We start from the raw sequence: 14,342 nt of genomic DNA on the forward strand, positions 1-14,342 counted from the left end.
GAAAGCTCGAAGAAGACAGGAATGCTGGCAGGTGTAACTGATTGTGGGAGGAGTCGGAAGTGGTGCTGCGGAGGAAGACTGGCGCGGGGATTAAAACCCAGGTGTGGCAGCCATGCCCGGGGAGAACCACTCAGCTTTGGCTGAGTGGGGGCCCCTCAGCTTTGGCGAGAGTCAGGACCGCAAGGCTTAGGAAGCAGGAGAGATTTTGCCAGGAAGAAAAGGGGTGAAAGGACTCTTGCTGGTGGCCATGAGAAGGTGCCACAGGGTTTTGGATTAACTGGAGATTGTGGCAGCGACACAGCTGATGGTGCCAGGAGCCTGAATCACGGACTTCTACTCCTTGTCCTGAGACACGGTACCCCAGATTAGGGCAGAGGGAGAAGGAAGGACTGTGGGCATCTGTGGGTATCCTAAAGGACTTTAGTATTTTAATGAAGACATTAAGTCATTACTCTAAGTCTGTATGACTTTTGAATAATCCCTTTCCTTTTCACCAATCTCGGGCATTGAGAGACGTCTTTCCTCTGGCAGCAGGCAAAATGAACCTAGTAGGTGGGGGGGACCCCCAGAGAAAAATGGGGATCCTTTCGGTAATAGTATATCGCTCACCCCACCCCTTGGGTCTGTTCTGGAACAGATGCCCAGTGTTATAGAATTCTGAGTCGACAGACCCGAAAGTGCGTGTATGTAGGAGATGTGAGCCAAAGTCTGAGGTGTACTCATCCAGGCCTCAAAGGAAGGGGGCCCCGTCCTAGCAGATGGCACCTGAGACATCACAGGGCACCTGAGACATCACGGGCCGTAGGATGTCAGGGTAGGGAGAAGCTCCGCCCTTACGTGCCTCACCCCTGATCACGAAGTCACTGCTGGGGGGTAGAGATGACACACGGGAGACCTTACCTGTTAACCGGACAGTGACCTTCTGCTGCCATCGGGGACATCTTCATCTTCTTGCAGTGAAGGAGGGCACAGGCGATGTCATGTGAGCCTGGACGTTCTGGAAGGCACTGGTGACCTGATAGTCCTAACAGCAACCGAGCAGAAGGGGCGCGAGGACTGAGAAGGTGGAAACCCAGTCCAGTCTCCGCCACCCCCCGCTGCAGGAGCTCGGGCCGCGTGCTTGACCTCTCTGGATCTGCTTCCTCATCGTGATCCTTAGGAACTGCAGATCACTGTATAAATACTGGGCCCTGGCAGAAATAACAAGAGGACTACCGTCAAATTTTCACTTTTCTAGAAAAATCCTCACCCGAGGATATGTTTTTAAATTGATTTTAGAGAGAGGGGCAGGGGGAGAGAGAGAGAAACATCGATGTGAGAGACACGTGCACCCCAACCACCGCGGTGGAACCTGCCGCCTAGGTATGTGCTCTGACCGGGGATCAAACCCACAACACTGTAGTTTACGGGGCGGCACTCCAACCAACCTAGCCAGTCAGCCAGGGCTCAAATTTTCACTTCGGAAGCCTTCCCCTTCGGAAAGAACAAACAAATTAAGTGACTCCTCCCATGTTCTCAAACACAGCAGCGATTTTAAAGCTATGTTTAAGCATCCGCACCAGCAGGACACTCACGGCCCCTGGAACAACGGCCCAGACGTGCTTTGGCGCCCCGTGCGGCGGACTCATCTGGACGCACCGCAGACCAACTCCCCCGAAGCTCCCACCCACTCTTTCTAAATCTTTTCTCTGACGGTCACAGGGACCAAGGCTTCCTCCTCTTCTAAATGCCCACCTGTAAATACTGGAAAGAAGCCAGGGTTTTCTCACCTGAATCTAGTGTTTCCCAGGCTTAACACTCTGGCTTCTAACGTTTGCCCCAGGCCATGCCCCACCCTTGGTGGTGTGACCCCCTTCCAGGACATCCTTAAACACCTTAAATGTCCAGCGGGGGAGGCTCGATTTCAGAATGGAGCGTATCATGTCAACATAGAACACACACTAATAGAAAAAAATGTATTTCATGGCATGAGAAAAATTACTATAGCCAATTTGATGATAAAGTAAGTTTTAAAGTAGATTTTGTACTTCAAATTTTGTAAATAAACTTTATATAAAATGTTTAAAAGATTTTATTTATCTTAGAGGAGAAGGAAGGGAGAAAGAGAGGGACAGCAACATCGATGTGTGCTTGCCTCTCGCAACCCCCCCACTGGGGACCTGACCTGGCCTGCAACCCAGGCATGTGCCCTTACAGGGAACCAAACCCACGCCCCTTTGGTTCCCAGGCCAGCACTCAAGCCATTGAGCCACACCAGCCAGGGATGTGTATATGTATATGCATATGCATAATTAATTTGCATAAGGCTCCGTCCTGGGTAGTACAATTACAGGTGATAATTAGCTTCCTTGTATCTTTTCTCAAACTTTCTACAATCAATTAAGGGTCATTATGGCTACAAATAGACCCTAAGTCCACACAGCTTTTACCCACTAGTCCAGGTCCTAAATCTCTGAAATATAAAATAGGCTTCCTCTCACTTCTCAGCTCACAAAGCGGCATGCGCAAGTAAACCTAGAGCACCAGGAGCCGAGTGAGCATCCATCAAGAGCTTCTTTCCGCCCTGGCTGGCGTAGCTCAGTGGATTGAGTGCGGGCTGTGAACCAAAGCATCGCAAGTTTGATTCCCAGTCAGGGCACATGCCTGGGTTGCAGGCCATGGCCCCCAGCAACCGCACATTGATGTTTCTTTCTCTCTCTCTCTCTCTCTCTCCCTCCCTCCCTCCCTTCCCTCTCTAAAAATAAATAAATCTTTTTTAAAAAAAAGAGCTTCTTTCCCCCTTTCCTCCCCTAAGTGCTTGAGAATCACTCTCTCGTCATCCCTTCCCGTTCAGCTTTCTCTGGTCTGATTCCCGTGACTTAATTTCTATCCCACATTTCAAATGGCTTTTGCTGTACCTTCAGCTCTGTCCAGGGTATTGATTAGAGATCCCTGAGCGTCCTGAGCACCACCAACAAGAAGCAGACACATCTCACGAACAGGTAAAAAAGTATACAGGGAAGGCCAGCTCCATCATTTTGCGGTATTCTTAAACCAGGAGAACCCCAGGATATATTAAAGTGGAATAGCCAGGAGTTAATCTTTTCACTTTTCATGACATTGATAGGGGAATTCAAGAGTCAAAGATTTTAGCTGTGGTTGTAGTTGCCAGGCTTAAGTGGCAATGCATGTGGAAGACCGGTATTCCAGAAACTGGAATGTTCGACCAGCGTGAATTGACAAGAGATTCCACCTTGGTGCCCCGGGGGGTCTGCATGCAACGGAGGTGGTATCTGGGCCGTTGTGTTCCAGGGAAGAATAGCTAATCAACAGATAAAGCAGTACTAGGAGAATCACCTCACTGCAACTCTTATCCAATTGACCTTCTTCCCAACCCCCTTACCTACCCTTCTTTCTCCCTATAATAAGGTCTGCTTGAAATGAGCTGTTAAGAAGGTTTTTGAAGGTACATAATCCATCATCTTCTGGATGGCCAGCATCTGAATAAAACACCCATGAAGATTCCATCCTTGTCCCTACTTACTGGTTCTGGGAGTGACAGGCAGCATGAACGCCAGCTTTTCCAGCTTCAACATCATGTTATAATACAGCCTATGTTCTGACTGGTTCTCCAAAGGGACAGAAATTATTTGCAGTGGAGAGAGAGAAAAAAAAAAACAAGCATGATGCACCATTCATGATTTTGTGTACTATAAAGGTTGTTTTTTTTTTTTTTCAAGAAGAAAATCTAGACAGTGAGTAGCCAAACATAAGTACATGGAACAAAAAATGAGAAGTCTCAACTTGTCAGCGCAGAACTCATCTCCCTGAACAGGTTCTTTCAGAGGACCTGTTCCTGGATGCAGTTAACGGTTTATATCAACTGAATTATAAATTACCCACGGTGAAGGGCATGACTAATAAATTGCCCCACATACACTTGTTCAGCCTGCACTGTGTCGGGTACCCCGATCAGTGCTGGGGACACAGAGAGCAATGAGACTAAACCCTCAGTCCTGAAGGAGTCTGAGACCAGGGGAGAAGACCCGCGAGAGGACAAACGAACACGATCGACGCTGAGTCGCCGCGGAGGGAGCCCGCGAGCCCTGCCCCCTGGCGGCTTCTCTCCCTGCAGAACTCACTGTGGCTGGCCCACCCTCCTCCAGCCTTGAACCTGGTCTGCAAGGTCTGGGAGACAGGCGAGGTGAGCACTGAAAGAGGAGGGGACAGTCTGTACGAAGACTGTTTCTCACAGGACCGTTCACGACATGTCCTCTCAAAGTGCTGCTCTGGCACATTGATTATTTTGAGCCGAAGCACTAGGAAAAAAACAAATGCTGCTCACTCAAATCATCCATTCTCTGATCACTTTCCCTCTTTTAAATGGGTAGGAGGAAATATTCAACTTTTCTTTCTTTGTTCGGTTCTGGTTTCGGTGATTTTATCTTATGTAGTATTACCTTGAACTACAAGTTTTCCCTTTCCAGGAAAGCAACCTGTTTTTTTTTCATCAGGGTTTCCCTCCAATTCACGTTTTTCTTTCTTTGCTTTATAGTCCTGGCTTCTGGTCCCAGGGCTTTCTGAGCCTGTGAATAATGAATTATCCAGTTTAACTTATGGATACCCTGAAGGTAGTCACATAAGTTGCTCATGATTCAGTTTTGCTTGTACTTCCTGCAGAAAACTGCCCCCTCCAAAACATCCTGGGATGGTAACATGACCCGCAACGTACTTGAAACTTACACAGAAGCTTCCACTGTAGCGCCTCCCGGGTTTCTCACACCACAACCCGTGCGGGCTTCAGTGCAGAAGAGGGCATCGTCTTCGGTCGTGTCCGAGGGGCTCTTCAAAAAAGTTTTTTCACTTTTTCCATTTCATTTTCCAACTCTTTGTGCCACGAATCTATAGAAACAATTAATTTTCGTGTACTGACCATATATCCCACAGCTTTGCCTGATCCACTGATTGGTTCTGATACATAGTCTGTAAATTCCTTTGAATAATTTTCTATATAAAAAAACTATCATAGATGTGACTGATACTTTGGCTTCATTTTCAAACTACATACTCTTTATTTCTCTTCTTCTTCTTCCAGTGTCACACCTACCCGAACCTTCAGTGTAACGTTGAACATACATGGTGATAGCAGGCAGTTCCGTTTGGTCTGACTTTACAGGAAGGAATTTCCAGTGTTTTTCGGCTCAGAATTTTGTTCAGTATATCAGCCATCAGCTTTTGTGGGTAGTGTTACCAAATTGAGGGCATTTCCCCTACGCCCACTTAACTTTTTGTCATGAATAGGTATTGAATTTCACCGAGTGACTTTTCTGCATCTATTGAATTTATGATACGGGTTTTCTCCTTTATTTTGATTAGTGACTTTGTTAATAAGTTTTCAAATGTTAAATCTATTGGTCATAATGGATTAGCCTTTTTATAAACTGCAGGATTTAATTCACTAATATTTTGTTTAGGATTTTTGTATTCATTAGGAATATTGGTCTATAACTTTCATTTCTTATAATGTTATTGTCAGTTGCTGTTATCAAAGGTATACTGACTCCATAAAATGAGGAAATACCCCTTATTTTCTCTTTTCTGTGAAAGAGTTATGTAAGATTGGTATTGTTTCCCTTAAATTTTTTGAAAGAATTTACCAGCGAGGTCACCTGAGCCTTAAATTTTTATAGAGGGGCTGTTTTTAATAACAGATTCCATTCCTTTAATAGATATGAGGATATTGATATTATATTCCCTCTTACATCAGTTTTGATAAATTGATTTTTTTCCAAAGAGTTTATCCACTTCATCTAGCCTGTCAAATCTGGCATAAAAGTTGTTCTTAATTTCCTCCTGTTATCCTTTTGCATCTGTAGGACCTGTAGTGATGTCTCAGTGTTCATAACTCATATCAGTAGTGTTTTTCTCTTTTTTACTCATCAGTCTTATAAACATTATATCATTTTTATTAATGTTTTAAAAGGACCAGCTCTGGGTTGTGTTGATTTTTTTTTTCTGTGTACATCTGCTTCTCCATTTCATTGATGTCTGCTCTTATTTCTTTCACTCTATTTTCTTTGGGTTGAATTTGATGTTGTCTTTCTAGTTACTCAACTGTAAGGTTAGATAGTTGGCTTTTAACTTTTTTCCTAGTTTATGCAATCAATTTCCTTGTAACCACTGCTCTAGCTATAACGCACACATTTTGATAAATTATTTTGATTCAAAATATTTATAATTTCCATTGTGCTTTTTTTGTTGATTCATGTTATTTAGAAATCTGTTACTTAATATTCAGATATTACTAGTTTTTGTTATTGATTTCACCTTTAATTCCACTGTAATTAAAGAACATTTTCTGCATGATTTCAATCTTTTGATATTTGTTAAGACTTGATTTATGGCTCTGTGTACATGTGGTCTATTTTGGTGAATGTTTTATATGCACTTGAAAAGTGTATATTCTGCATTTGATGGGTGACGCATTTTTTAAATGTGAATTAGATTAATTTGGCTATTAATGCTATCCAATCTTTTGTGTCCATTGCTGATTGTTTTGCTTTGATTGTGATTGTAGATTTGTTTCTTCCTCTTTACCTTTGGTCAAATTTTGCTTTGTAGAATATATTAGTGTTGCAACAACCTGATGAAGTTAAATCTCATCATAACTGCTGTACCGCACTTAACAGAGAATGCTCAAAGATCGTTTGAGTCAGGAACAAGATAAAGATGACCTGCACAGTAACTGTCACTTCAGAGTTTTCTGAGGGTACTGGTTTATGCAATCTTTATTTGCGGATGATATGATTATTTCCATAGGAAGCCAAAGAAGATTGAATTAGAAAAAACTGAAAAATAACAGAATTATGTGAGCTGGATATATAAAAATTAATATAAAGAAAACAATAGCCTTACTGTATATAAAAGCTCACTTGTGAGGAAAAAACATGGTAAAATTTAACTTATCAGGGAATGTGCAAGATTTACATAAATAAAAGAAAGCTTAAGTAGCTATGAGAAAGATTGTAATTTGGAGACAAGAAAGCTAAATAACATAAAAGTATCATTCCTCCCCCAAGTTGTATACATATATAAAGTGCTAAAATATCCGAAGACTATAACGTTATATTCTATTTGTCAATTCAAGCTTCCTCTGTCCCACCAATTAATGCCCTTGACTGTTTGCCTCCACAATTGGATATTATTATAATTTGTTGCCGAGTCTATTGAACTTAAATGCTTGTTTTAAATGCTTTAGCAATTGGGTAATAAATTTCACAAACATTCACAAAATACCCCATACTTACACCGGCAAGTGTAAACTGAGGAATAACTTACGTACAATTGGTGCACAAATCGTGATAGGCTTGGTGAATTTTCACACACGTACACATGTGTTTAACTCACACTCAGATCAGTGCCCAGAGTGTTTTGAGTTCCGCACAAGGCTCCCTCCTGCCCTCTCCCAGTCAGTATTCACCCCGCGGGGAGCCCCACTTGTCCATTTTCTATCATGACGGATTTCGCCTGTTTTTGAGTTTCATGTGAATGAAATCATACAATCTGTCCTCTTCTGTGCCTTTTTTCACTCTATGTCTGTTGTTTCAATAGTTTGTTTTTTCTCATTGCTGCAAGTCACATTACCTTTGCTATGTGTACTTTTTGCTACAACCAGTGACTTAACACATACATAGATGACGTATAATTTTAATAAGTTTTTTGCATTCGTAACATTTATCCAAAGTTTATATATTTCAATGTATTATACTTGTGGGTCTAATATTTCCCATTTTACCATCAAATAATATTAACTAATCAAATAGCTCACCCATATCAATTAAGAAAAAATTTGGAAGTGTTTTAAAACATTATCAATGGTTTTTACCTTAATGACCTGAGGAGAGATTTCAGAATATTACCAATATGGTCTTTAGTGTTTATTTTGGGAAATGTTGGTGAGTTCTTAGGATAGACTGTAAATCTTTCCTTAATTAACGACTGATCAGACCACAGTAGGCAAATGAAAACATACAACTCACCTTCTCCTCTACATTATTTTTGGCCCGGGGAATGTTATATCTCAAGTTTTCTGAGCGTCACAGGCAAATCACCAAAAATTCAAGTTGTCATCATATTAGTTTTCACTAAGTTATGCTGTGATTACGAACCACCCCCAAATCTCAGTGGCTTGCTACAACTAATCTGTCCTACATAGCACACATGTGTCACAGGCCACCTCTGACTCCGTTCCATGTGTTCTTCATTCTGGGGTTCAGGCCGAAAGCAACTCTCTCTTGAGACATGCTGGACTCCACGCAGAGGGACAAAAAGCATGGGATGTCTCTTCAACTTCTGCTGGTCTGTGACATCGTGCCTCTGGCTGAAGCAAATCATATGGCCGGGCGTCACATAGAAGGGCAAGGAAAATGCTCTGTAGGATGAGCCCCCAGGGAAAGGTGATGAATATGCTGAGTGATAACTCAGTCTACCTCTGGCACTGTCATCATCAGCATCACCACTACCACTCACGGTAAGTGCCGGAGCCCAAGTCACATGAGTTTCCCTCTTAACTCATCCTAAAGTCTGTGGGACTGCTTCATTCATGACATCTCCCACCCACTCTCTACAAGAATGAATAATTTGAAAGTAAAATATGGATACTTTATTTAACACATAAAATGTGAACTCATTTCCTTAGCATTCTCACTTCCATGCCAGTATACAAATCTTGGGTCAGTGACTCTTTGAAGAGGCTGATTGCTAACCAAATCTACAACTACACCAGTGACTGGTCTTGATAGAAGGTGAAGTAGCACATTTGAACTAGCAGAGCTCCTGCTGCTTACATGTTACCTGGCTCTGAGTTAAAAAATAAATGAGCTAAGTAAGTCAAAGTGAATGCCAAACAGTCTAGAAGGTGTCCCTGGCCAAAATGACCAATCTATCCCAATGGAGAGATATTTATAATATTAAGGTGTGGATAAATACCTACCTCCCCTGTGCAAAGGAACTCAAGGTCACAGTCTTGTTTGAGATGAGTTGGCTGCTATGTGAACTGAAGGGTAACCTTGCCTGACTTTGTGCTTGTAGGAAACCAAGGCTGATGGGGACAGTGGATGCCCAGTTTCCTTTTAACTCGCAGGTCCACACCATGTCTTGGTTTTTCAGCTTGAAACTTACGTTGCTTAAAAGTCAGAAGGATCCCTGACCAGTGGTGGCTCAGTTGGTTGGGTGGCATCCCACAAACCAAAAGGTCACCAGTTCGATTCCCAGTCAGGGCACATGCCTGGGTTGCGGGTTCAGCTACCAGAAGGGGCACGTACAAAAGGTAACTGATCGATGTTTCTCCCTCACATCAATGTTTCTGGTTCATGAGATCTATACTGTTGGAAAATGATTCAAAGAAGAGAACAACGTTCTGTGGCCCTTCAAATTATTTTCTCCATGAGGTGGAATGAAGAGAAAGAAGACCCATTTTGTATTGAGACAGAAGGTGGAGATGCTGGCAGCAGGGAAGACTAGATAAACAGGCTTATTAGAAGAGTGAACTAAAGTAGCTACCATGGTTATCTGTGTAATCTGGTCAGTTAATAAACAGTGACTGCTTGCAAACAAAAAAAAATAAAGCTTATAGGAAGAATGAAACAGGAAACTGGAAAAAAAAGATAGAAATCATAAAATTAAGGGCAGATCACTAGGAAAATATCCAAACCGATGCTCAGGGAGAAAAAAATAACGGATCTAAGAGACCTGGACGCAGCAAGAGGTCTCCCGGATGGAAAGAGAGAGAGAGATGGGGCCAAAGCCATGGTCAAAGAGGGAGTGGCTAAGCAGGAAACACATGAAAGTATAGATTCAAGGAGCTCGAAAACTGCAAGCAGAATGAATACAGGGACATTCATACTCACTTACATTGCATTTAGACTGCTGAAACCCAACGACCAAGAGAAAAAGGCAGAGTAAAGAACACATCTTTAAAAAGCTCCATTCAGCTAATTTTTCCATGAAACTGTGGAAGACACAAAAGAACAGAAAAGCATCTATAGAGTACTAGAAGAAAAAAAAACTGACAGCATGGACTTCTATACCTAGTGAAGATACCCCTCCGAAACGAAAGCAAAGTAAAAGCATTTACAGGCAAAAAAAAAAAAAAGTCGGAGAATCTGTTAGCATCAGATCTGTGCTCAATGAACTACCGCAGGAACTTTCTGAAACTGAAGAAAACAGATCACTGAAAGGAGACCAGAACTACCAGAAGCATTGAGAAGTGCAAAAGAGATACATCATGAAAAACACAAAGGACTACTGAGTGTATTAGCCATAATAATAATAAGTCCGTCCTAGGTGATCTGTTACATATGGGAATGGCAGCAAAGGCAGGAAAGCACAGAAAGAGTTAAGCTGTTGTAAGATTCTTGCATGTTTGGTAAATGGTAAAATGACTAATGAAAGTCGACTGCTATAAGCCGAGGACGCATAAGGCGCTCTCTCTCGCAAAAACGTACACAGGAGCACCTACCTTAAAGGTTAATACAGGAGAACCAGGCATAGACCGACCACTCTGACCGAGATGGTGACAGTGGCTTGTTTCTGTGGGGAAAACTGACCGCAAGGGAAGCACAGGGCAGCCTGAAGGCATGCTGGAAATGTGTTCTGTTTTGATCTGGGTGGTGTTAATGTGTATATACTTAAATTATAAATAGATGTAATATATGACATATTTTACTGGAGTATGTGCAATGTATGGTACCTTAATATATACAATTTAGATATAATGAAATAATTCAGTATACACAATTATATGAATGTTAAAATTCATTATAAATAATATATGAGCATTTAACAATATTTCAATGTAATGCTTATATAAATACAATATTTAATGTATGTAATATATATATTTACATATAATTTTATTGAGCTATTCTCTTAAGGTTTGTGTACTTAATTATAGGCAAATTAAACCTCAATAAAAAGTTAAAAAATATTTCATCAGAAAAATAAGAGAAATATCCTATCTATGAAACAAATATAGGATGCTCAAAATGGGACAGACTGGAGAAAAAAATGAGTCTTTGAAAACTAAAAAGTGATAGATATAAATACAAATGATAGCAAAAAGAATAGTAAAAGAGCTGAAAGATTAAGTCTCAGACAGCTCTCTAAAAGTAGAACCAAAAATGTATATTCCATGAAAGAAAATAGTAACAAAATTAGAAAATCAATGTGGAAGCTCACTATTTGGCTAACAGGAGCTCCAAAACGATAGACCAGAGAAACTGAAAAGAAGGGACATGTTGAACAAATAGCTCAATACACATTCCCAGAACTGAAGAACACAAGTCTATGAATGCAAAGTTCTAGCGAGTGTCCAGCGCGATGAATGGAAAATGACCCACATCAAAGAGCACCACGGTGCAATGTCAGGACATCGGACAGAAGAAAACAGCCCAAGGATTTTTAGAGAAGAAAAGGTCACCCACAAACTATCAGGAATCAGGATGGAATTCAACTCCTCAGCAAAACAACAGATAGCTGTAAGGATAAGGAAGCAAAGAAGAAGAAATGGGACTCGGGAATCTAGGATCCAACACGGGACAGGCACCGCAGGAATTCCCAGGGCGGCGGCGGAGGGAGTCCCAGGCAGTCCTTGTGCCGCGAGCCCAGGGGGCACGCAGCCCGGACCCGAGCAGGTGTCCTGTGAGAGAACAGGGGGCTGGTGGAGGGCACCTGGGAGGGAAGGGGTGGTATTACAGAGCTGTGGCTCTTCGGTGAGAAAACATTTAGCAATAGCTCATACAAACCAAAGCAATTGAAGAAGTAAAGCAATTAAGTCCAATAGAAAAGGTAGTTTTACAATTTAGGAATTGTAATCATTGTATGTGCGTACTGTTTTATTAATCAGCATATGGTCCTGAACTGTTGCGTTATAACAGCGAAAAGGTTGACCATGAATCTCAACACAAAAGAGCTAACTAACACTGTCACTCACTACTAGAAAGTTATTAGTTAGATCTAAATTGTAGGCTCAACGAATAGCAGTATTTGCCTTTATTTTTAAATTTGGGGTAAATACCAGAACAAGCAACGAAATACATTGAAAGCAGATACCCTGGAAACAGGAAGTGGTTGAAACAGGGGACCACAATTTTTTTTTTGTAATGAGATTTTTCCCACTAGACATTTGTCTCTGACTTGTATTTTGAAAAAGTTTTTAAATCTATATAAATTTATTTAAAGAACAATGCAATGAATATCCACATACTCTTCACCTGCATTCTACATCGGCATTACTTCTCCCTCGTTTTCCTGTGACCCACGTAGAGGGAGCTGAGAACATCACAAGGCTTCATTCATAAACATTCCAGCTGGGGTCTCTTGAGAGCAAGGACACTGTCCTCCATACGTGGAAAATCATCATCACCTCTAAGCAAATTGACAATAATTCCCTGTGATCTCCTAAGTGGATTGGTATACAATCCATGAATTTCCTAAACAGTACTCCGAATGTTGTTTATGTATCTTTTTTCCCATCTGGGACTTTATCAGATGTTAGTTTGCATTCGGTTGTTCCACCTCTTTGCACGTCTACATTACAGAATAGTCCCCACCCTACCAGGCCTTTTTTGGTTTTCATGACGCTGAGCTTTTTGAAGATGGGACTTGAGTTGTCTTATCGAATGGCCCACGTGCTAGATGTGACCTCGTGGTCCCGTTCAGGTTCCCATTGAAACCGTTTCTATGGGCGTGCATTACTTTATAAACAACAACAAAAAAGGAGATAGCATTTTTGTGCCTTTATTAAAGAGCCACCACTTTCTCTCCCAGGCTGCCCAGGGCGGAAGTTTGAGGTTTTCTCCATTGTTAACTGGGTCAGCGTGTGCTTACTAGGTGCTCCCTAACCCAAGTCACTCCAGGAAGCAGGTTAAACACTTTCTCACGGAGAGGCAGGCATTTTCACAGCTTTTCATTTACAGTGTGTTCCCAGTGGGGACTTTTCCCCTCACCTGCCCATGAAATGCTGTCACTGGAGATTCTTGTGTCCGTTATTGGAGCCACAAGCGGAAGCTGCTCCTGCACAAACGCCTGGCCGCTGAGCAGCGCTGGTTCTCCGGGTGAGAAAGCCGAGACCAAGCCCTGGCTGGTGTAGCTCAGTGGATTGAGCTCGGGCTGGGAACCAAAGTGTCCCAGGTTCGATTCCCAGCCAGGGCACACACTTGGGCTGCAGGACATGACCCCCAGCAACCGCACATTGATGTTTCTCTCTCTCTCTCTCTCTCTCTCTCTCTCCCCCTCCCTTCTCTCTCTAAAAATAAATAAATAAATAAAATCTTAAAAAAAAAAAGATTAAAAAAAAAAGAAAGCGGAGACCAAGCACTGCGGGGACTGGGTTCTGGGCAGGCCCTGCCACGCACACCCTGCTTGCCTGGGGCAAGCCCTCGGCCTCTCTAGGCCCCCGTGTTCTTATCTGTTAAAGGAGGGCGGTAGAACAAATTGGTAATGATAACAGTCTGAGACACAAGACTAAACACAAAAGAATCCTCAAAGTGTTTATGTGACATAGAAGTAGTCAACAAACTTTCTGATGAACTTAAGGGTAAAGGACTTCAGGACGTGCAATCCTGGTGTATGGACTATTTTGAGCTGAAAAAAAAAGTGAGGGCACTAGGAAAACAGCAAATGTAGGGAGAGGCTTACCTTGAACTCCCCTCATTCACCTGCACCCGCATCCTCCTGCAAAAGGTACTCGGTTGTCATAAATGCCGGCCCCGCCCCCCCCAAGGAATGTCCATCACTCCAGGAAGACGGACTATGTCACAGGAGACTAGGAGTCAGCATCACAACCGAGCTTTGTCACAGACTGTGATACTTCCCATGTAGCCTTCTAAAGTCCCCTTCGTCTCTCCTAAAGTTGACTCTCCCTTGAGGGAGCTACCCTCCCCTACCCTTCCCCTATGAGGAGGGCACAGGAGCTCTCAAAGCTCATCAGTTACTCACTTCCTTTTCCTTGTGATGCTCCCCCAGATGAACATTAAGCACTAATAGTCTGCATGCCTTCTCTGTGAAAGTGCCTGTTGTCTGTATACTGCGGTCTCAGCTACCCAGCCCAGGAGGGCAGAGGGTGAGTTTTTTCTCCCCTGCAGAGGAATCTCCAGGTTCAACCTGTTGGTGATACCAGGTGACCTTTGTTGCTGGTGTTATTTCCTTCGAATTGCTGCGAACACTTTGTGAATTCTCTCTCAGACCTGGCAGAAGGAGGCAGAGGAGACGGGGAGCCCCGGAGTCAGCCAGGTGGCCTGTGTCGTGTGGTGCGCTCCACAGACGAGTGGCTCCTCACCCTGGGGCCAAGCTCACAGCCCCCT

The sequence above is a fragment of the Phyllostomus hastatus genome, unplaced genomic scaffold (assembly GCF_019186645.2).
Source record: "Phyllostomus hastatus isolate PE091 unplaced genomic scaffold, TTU_PhHast_1.1 phas_contig_948, whole genome shotgun sequence".
Taxonomy (NCBI): domain Eukaryota; kingdom Metazoa; phylum Chordata; class Mammalia; order Chiroptera; family Phyllostomidae; genus Phyllostomus; species Phyllostomus hastatus.